The following is an 8664-nucleotide window of genomic DNA, read 5'->3' on the forward strand; positions in this document are numbered from 1 at the left end:
TTTTGGTGTTATGTGGGTTGTTCGTGGCTTAAAGGGTGTTGTCGGTAAACCATTTCCCATAATATGTAGACTATCTTGGTACAGAGTGTCGGTCGACTATTGTCTTAATTGGTCAACTATTTGGATGAAAAAACCTCTGTCGGTCGATAGTTTCCTTCCCATCGGTCAACTGTTTTTAGCTTTTGGCAGCCTATACATACTCTACTATTTTAGGCATAACTTTTAATGAAAATATTTAATTCGAGATTCGTTTCTTGCATTGTAAACTAGACTTGATAAGCTTCGATTTGGAATAAAATTTGAATTAATTGGATAAATTTTAAGTGGTTTCTTCTTGGTCCCAAAACATGTCTAAATATTCTTGGGGGGTGATTATGCATTCATTGGCATGACATTGAACCCATTTGTGTGCATGTGAAAGGGGTTAGAGGACACTATGTGAGCATGCATAACTTATACGTATATGGTTAATGTTCCTAGTGTGGGCTTGTTGGCATTCTTTTTCTTTGTGCTTGGTATAAGGGCGGTTTAAGGCATTGGGTGGGAGCAGATTGTCCTTAAAGGTGTATGTACTCATGAGCATCACCCTAGGAGTGAGTTTTCTAGCTCCAATAACCTTGTGATTTGTGTTGTGGTTAAGAATTTGGGTGGGAGTTGATTGTCCTCAAGGGTTGTGTGACAAAAGGGCCCGACCCTAGGAGTGACCTTTCTATCCCCAAATGTCAGTTAAAGTTGTGGGTGCAGGACGGAATGTCATGGTGTTGTTTATTTTTGCATTTACTCATGGGTTGTCTGGAATGCATGGCATTGGCATGATTCATTAGCTTATACTCTTGTTTTGATTGGGTTGTTAGTGATGGGTTATTGATATTATTTTGTTCATGGATCATGCCTTCTTTACTAGTTGTTATACTTGCTGAGCCTTGTGGCTCATTCCTTTGCTTTGTATCATTCCAGGTAAAGGTAAAGACAGGGTTGAGGGTGAGTCTAGCAAGGGTTGATCTTGTGTCTATAGATGTGTACAGAGCTCACATGAAAAAAGACCCTGGGGTGTTTTGTGATGTATTATAGTTAAAGGATGTATCTTCTGTAATATCCCAAATTTCCTAAAGGGCTCAAGAGTAATTTTAACTTGGGCATAAGTGAAATTATCAAAAGATTAGGGGCTTAAGTATAATTTCTTATAGTTATCAATACCAAATTGATTGCAGGGAATGTCCCGGAGTGTAAATATCTAAGGAAAATGATATGGTCTTGATGAACGTTCCGAGATAGGATTTATGGTATTAAAAGAAATTAGAATCGAGATAATTTTCGGTACACCTTCATTTCAAGCCGAAAAATCGAATCATCGTAGGGACTCTCAGGAAGTCAACGGAACCTTGAGGGGGGGATCCGGTTTTTCATAACGATTAACCCTGTGGTGGTTTCGGGATGAAACAAAGGTCCTGTAAGGGCGCAAGGATGAAATCGTCCTTATCAAGTAAGCTTGGAGTTATTAATTTTGTATTTTCAGTATCGTAATGCAAATTAATTTGAATGTTAGAGGGTATATTTGCAATTAAAGAAGTTTGCAAATGAAATAAGAATGAAATATTGGGTTTAATGTATATTTTCCTATAATTATATTAGTGTAATATATATAAATATATATATGCACGCATGATGGCAAGGAATGGCAGATAATGGGTGATAGATAGGCACACGTGATGGGGGAAAAGTTTACACCATTTGCGGGCATTGGGAAGAGAGATTGACAGAGTGATTTGAGGAGGAAATTCAGGAGATTAATGTTATAATATATATGTGTGTATGTGTGTGTGTATACTTGCTTGCTTGGAGGCCAAGTATTTATAGTGAATGTGAGAAATTAAGTCTATTTTTTCTCTCATCTGAGAGCCATGACCGAGAATGAGAGATCAAGAGTGTGAGAAGAGAGAGAGATTGAAGGAGAGATCATGAGAGAGATGTTGTCATCGCTCGACAGCAGCGGGCTGGATGCGCACGGGAGGTTGGCGGTGTGGTCACATGGTAGCATCCGTTTCAGAGGCAGCGACCTGGAGCAACAATGGAGGGCAGTTGAGGCAGCAGCGGAGCGTGGTGGCGCACGTGGAGGAGACTGACGACATTGTGGTGAGCAGTTAGGAGCATCGGCAGTCGGAGATGGCTGTGAGCAAAGGTGAGCGGCGGTCTGTAGTTGGTCGCACGGGAAAGCCAACGAGGAGGCCCATGACCACTAGCTGGTGGTCAGGTGGCAATGAGGTCAGCAAGGGGGGAAGGCATCGGCAGCGGCTAACGGAGGGCAGCTAGGCAGGCGGAGGCCGGCTAGTGCGCAGGTGGTGTGAAAAAGAAGATGAATAGGAAGGAGAAGAAGGAAAAAGAAAAAAAAAAAAGAAAAGAAAATGGAGAAATATTCTGAAAAAATCTTAGAAAAATCTGAGAATTAAATTAGGAGCTTGAGGAGTATGCCTGAAGTCAGCAAATTGATCGAGCACGGGTTTCGAGGTCAAGACAAGCATACCGAGGGAGCCTGGGAGGCTAAGTTAAGGTGAGTTTTGGAATTTTTTATATTCTTAGAAAAATATTTTAGGAATTTTGGTATAAAGATATCTGGGAAAAGATTTGAATAGATATTTGTTTTAGATTTCCAAGGAGGAAAATAGAAAGAAAAATAAAGAAAATGTAAGAAATTATGGAAAAATAGGTTTTAATGGTTATTGGAATAATATGATGATTAGGGTGCTTTGAGACTTGAGGTGAAGCGACTCGTGTAAATTTTGATGATCGGCATGCAAATCCAGGCGATGTACGTTGTTTGGGGTGTTTTGAAATTTGTTAAGGTGAGAGTTCTTATCTACAAACTTGGTTTATTGTGAGTAAAATTCCCTAGAAAATCAGGAAAGTTATTTTATGAATTGTTGTAGAGAAATATTTGAGAAAATATTTGAAGAATATTTAGTTTGGATTTATTGAGAAAAATAGGTGGAAATAAAGGAAATTATGAGAAAATTAGGAAAAATAGAATATTGATATCGTTGAATAAATATGATGGCCAAAATATATTGAGGTTCCAAATTGAGTACATTAGAAGCCTGACACGTGAATCAAGATATTGTGAGATACGATTGAGGTAAGTGGTTCAACCCTAAATCTAATTTTATGTAAATAATTTTATCATGTTGTCATGTCTTGATGTCAATATGTCATATAAATTGCATTTACATGCTATGATGAAATATGCGATGATATTTTTGATAATGCATTCGCATAAGGGTTTGACAGTACGGGCAGGGACCGCTGCTCTTCCAAAGGTACACCCATACACCTCGGCCTGGTAAGAAGGTTGTAAAAATGAGGAGTAGCATTAAAGTACGGTCAACTCAAACCAAAATGAAATAGAAAAGTACATTTTGCATCCATGAACGAAATATGTTTATTGTTCCCTTACTTATATGATTCATCATCTAACCTAGGCTTTGCCCTGAAATATTCAAAAGTTCCAGATGGAGATGGTAGCAGAAACCAGAATGAATGAAGCATGAAATGTTACTTAGCAAAGTGCATGATGAATTGAATGTATGTTATGTAGCCCATGTATTTAAGTTCTGCTACTTTGAATTTTAAACGTTTTGAGGAATGATGATGTATAACCTTATTTATGGTTAATGTTAAAGTTAAGGTTCGATTCTAGCTTTCGCATTTGATTTTATGATGATTCTCTTTCGAGATAGATGTATGAAAATTTTGGGATGGATATGAGGAATGATATGGTTTAGCAATTAGTTGTGAAAGATTTTTTTTTTTTTTTTTTATCCTAGAATTGTCCTAAGTTATAACACGCCCACAAAAGTGGGGAGTTACCGTTGGTATCAGAGCGAACTAGTAAAACCCTAATTGGAGATTTAGGGGGACCGCTAGAGATTGTGGACTCAGAGCTTATTTTTATTTGGAAACTTAGAAAAGTCTGACTTGGTGATTAACTGTTATTTCAGTTGAGGATTTTCAGAGCTTAACCCTATTTGGAGAATTAGAGAATAGCAACTTGGAGACTTAGGGGAAAAGAAACTAATGGTTCGTAGAATGAAATCCCTATTTGGAGATTAGGAGATTGATTATTGAAGTACTATAGGTTATTGATTGGAGGATCTAACCTTGTTAAGCGATATAACAGCTGGTTGGATTAACTTAGCTATTGAAGTTAAGATCTGATGATATGATTCGAGTGTAAGATTGACTCAATAACTATGATTATGGACCCATGAGATTAGGAGACTGTTGATTTGAGATCAACCAATTTGAAGTCGCCAGTCAGCTAGCTGAATGAAGAGGTAACTGGTAGTTATCGAAATGATCGAGTCATAGACTGTTAGTCTAATGTAACGTAATGTAGCTGTCAAAGATTAGGTTCAGGAATGGATCATCAAGATTCAAATGTAAGGAAAAATTAGCGATTCTGAAAAATAAAATGTATAGGTCGAGGACCCTAGGGTTTGGGTCAAGGTAAAAGAATATGATGACATACTTAAGTATTTCTATTCTAAGGATAGGAAAATAGCATTGGCTAAGATGATGGATCCAAGTCCCAATGGACTAGGGTGCGAGGTGTGCCACTAGCTTGTTGAGTGAGGCTGGAAGCCTTGGGAATCAACCCAAAATAAGATGGATCGTACTAAGGAGACACGACCTAGGGAGAAAGAAGCAAGTAATGTCTTGAATATGGATTGTGTGTCCCGTTTAAAGAATTGTATCTTGGTTCGTGGTTATCTTGTGAGTTGGTTATGAGACGAGCATAGTGAGGCTCGAAGGGTAGATTGACCTCAGTGTCTAGTGTGACAATGCTAGTGGGATCATGAGATGGTTCGTTATTGCATATGCCTCGAGGATAAAGTTGGGTTGCTTAGGAAGAGCTATTCCACGTGTAAAATGGACATGGTAGATTGGAGGTATGCTTGTGAGCCATATAGACGCTACTTATTTGGTGATGTGATCACTGGTGTCGAGAGTCTAGGATATACATTCTTGCAAAAAGAGTTAGACATGAGGCAGCGACAGTGAATGGTAGTTCTTGGAAGTCTATGACGAGACCATGCAGTTTTAAAAAACCGAGGCGTGCCCATGCAGGAGGTCAACGCCTGGTGTAGGAGTAAGCCTACTATGTGATCAGGTGGATGGTAATAACGTGTGTGCTCGCTGACGGTAAGTGTACTGCCTAGGAAGAACTAATTTAATGGTCATGTGTCGATGGTCAACTGGATCTAAAGAACGAAATGCGAGAGTCTGTGAATTCTTGGTAAACGAGATTTCGGGTAGTAAAGCATGGCCAGTTCAAAACATTGACGAAGAGTTGTGAGGTGGCAACCTCAGTTCGAGGAAGAGATTGGGTACCTAAAAGGAAAGGGTTGCTTGTGGGTCGTATTGACCCTAAGGGAGGATGATAAAAAACCTAGTCGACAGAATTTGCGACTACGATTTAGTGTGCCAAGTGGGCTTGAGAATTCGAAAGTTCGTGAGAAGAGGCACGTGAATAAGTTATGCCTTGTGCATTGCATGAAAACCTGAATCGTTATTGGAGGTTTAAAGTATCATTCGGTAAAGAGTCCTTGAAAGTTGTTAAGGTTTGGTTGTTTATAGAAAATGATAGGAACCAGATATCATGATCTGATTCGGGATTTTCAGAGATAAATCGGTTTGAGATTCCTAAGGAATTTTCTAAGGGATTGATTTTAAGGGCTATGGAGGATCTAAGGATTAGTGATAAAACTTAAGAGTTTTTCAAAAAGAAACCCAACGAGTCTTTGGGGAGGAACGTTGAGGAAATAGAGTTGAATCTCTTAAAACTGTGAAAGCCATGATTTAGTGAGAACCAGAGTACCATAGGAGACGTACGTACCTACTCGCTTCAGTTAGCGGGATGGTTATGGATTGATGTCTTTGAGAATCTTTCGGCGTGCTTGAGAGAGACAGGTAATGGTAGATGTGCCAAGATGTCAGATCGCAATAGGAAGCATCATATTCTTAATAGATCAAAATCTATTGGAGATCTAGGATTTTCAATTATGGAGAATGGAACTCCTGTTGGGCTAGACGGTTAGTCTAGATAGCCCTGGTGGGAAAATCAGGAGATGTGTAACTGAACGATCACTAAAGTGATGTCAACAAGTTATGGAAATAAGGAGCTTGTCGATATGTGGTATGTGCGCTTGTGGTCAATGAAAAGCCGTGAGAAAGTGAGGTAGTGAGAGAAATACCAAAATGTGCTCTCAGAAGATTTATTGGGATTATTTCCTAATAATGAGTTTGAAATTTCTGCTGATAGCTTCAGAGTATTGGATGCTTAGTTATGCATGACTCAGTTGAGGGTATAAATTATTAGGCTGTAAATGAGGTGATAATTAAGAGTTGGTATCTTTTACCTCGAATTTGATGAATTATTAAACAACTGCAAGAGACTGAGATATTTTTCTATGATTAGTGTGCGATCGAGGAAAAGATAAGGGAATGAGACATCCTGGATACGACAATGGAGTTATGATTTAATGATTTAACCAATGCACCAGTTGCATTAAAGCCACATTAGTGATTATGTTTTTTGATGATATACTAGTATACTCCTCGAATAGGGAGATGCATGAGAAACATTTGAGGATAATGTCGGGGAACATGAAATCAAAATTGATTGTCATAGGTACCATGAACTTAGGGAGTTCCGATGAAGTCAGGATTTATGCTATGGGTTCAATGTCGTGGCACATGTATAATTAAGCCATGATATATGGATCTAAGATCAAGATAGTAAGTCTTGTAAGGTATGGTAAATTATAACGAAAGAAATCAGATGATTTCAAAATATGACTATAGTCGATTACCGTGAGATGGTGCCTTAAGGATCGAGCAGGATTAAAAGATGATTGTGGATAAGTGATAGAAACTTGAGGTTATATCAGGTGATGAATACCTACAAGAATGAGGAAACAACAATTTATTAGAAACCTTGAATAGATTAGCACAAGTAAAGATCAAGCAATGATTAAGTTTGAGATGAATTAAGGTGAGGCATAACTAGTTTCGAGGACAAAAATCATTAGAGGACATGTGATAATCAAGGTGATGTGGTAAGACCACTGACTTGTTGTGGCAGTCTGAAAGCCTATGAAACAACCTAGTGATGACAAGATATGTGATGATGCATATTTGTGACATTTGAGGATCAAAGGATACATGAAATAGTTTGATGACATAAAATATTTGTTTGGGGATCAATTTGATAGAAGTCAAGATGTAATCAAGATCAAGGACTTTTGTGTTAATATTGGAAAAATATCAAAGCATGATAAATGATGTCGTGAAAAATCGATAATAAAGAAGTGGCATGTATAAAGATATCGATTGGATGATTTAGTGAAAAATAAATTAAAAAATGATGATATGAGAGTCGTGGGCTCATTATGATGATGTGTGTATTGGCTTGGATAGGAGCTCGAGTTGAGACTCGTGGCTCAAGGATCGAGTTATGCAATTATGGGCTTTGATAGGGAAATTTGAAAGGCGCGGGTGGGTGACAAGTGTATAGATTGATAAACGTGGTCAACTCAAAGGTTCTAATTTTGATACGCGATGGCATTCTCAAGTTTCGGATATGATATATGTGCTAAAGGTCTTGTAATTAAGAGATGATTATAGACGATACAATTTTCCTTAGGATATGTGATCACCTTTGAAAAGCTACAACAAAATTATTTGAAATAAGGTAATGAGGTATGCTCTTCCTTAGTTATTTGATTAGTCAGGTGTTAATTTTGAGAATAAAAATTTGAGATTTGTAATATATGACAAATTTCGAGGATAAAATTTTTGTAAGGAAGGGAGAATGTAAGATCCCAAATTTTCTAAAGGTCTCAAGAGTAATTTTAATTTGTGTCATAAATGAAATTATCAAAAGATTAGAGGATTAAGTATAATTTCTTACAGTTATCAGTATCGAATCGATTGTAGGGAATGCCCTGGGGTGTATATATCTAAGGAAAATGACATGGTCTCGATGAGCGTTCCGAGATAGGATTTATGGTATTAAGAGAAATTGGAATTGAGACAATTTTTGGTACACCTTCGCTTCAAGCTGAAAAATTGAATCATCGTAAGGGACTCTCGAGAAGTCAACAAAACCTTGAGGGGGCTCCAATTTTTCATAACGATCAACCCTATGGTGGTTTTGGGATGAAACAAAGGTCCTGTGAGGGTGCAAGGATGAAATCGTCCTTATTAAGTAAGTTTGGAGTTATTAATTTTGCATTTTCAGTATTGCAATACAAATTAATTTGAATGATAGAGGGTGTATTTGCAATTAAAGAAGTTCGCAAATGAAATAAGAATGAAATATGGGGATTAAATGTATATTTTTCTATAATTATATTAGTGTAATATCTATAAATATATATGCACGCGTGATGGCAAGGAATGGGTGATAGATAGGCACGTGTGATGAGGGCAAACTTTGCACCATTTGCGGGCCTTGGGATGAGAGATTGACAGAGCGATTTGAGGAGGAAATTCAGGAGATTAATGTATAATATATATATGTGTGTGTGTGTGTGTACTTGCGTGCTTGGAGGCCAAGCATTTATAGTGAATGTGAGAAATTAAATATGATTTTTCTCTCATCTGAGA

Source organism: Diospyros lotus, chromosome 6, assembly GCF_014633365.1.
Source record: "Diospyros lotus cultivar Yz01 chromosome 6, ASM1463336v1, whole genome shotgun sequence".
Taxonomy (NCBI): Eukaryota; Viridiplantae; Streptophyta; class Magnoliopsida; order Ericales; family Ebenaceae; genus Diospyros; species Diospyros lotus.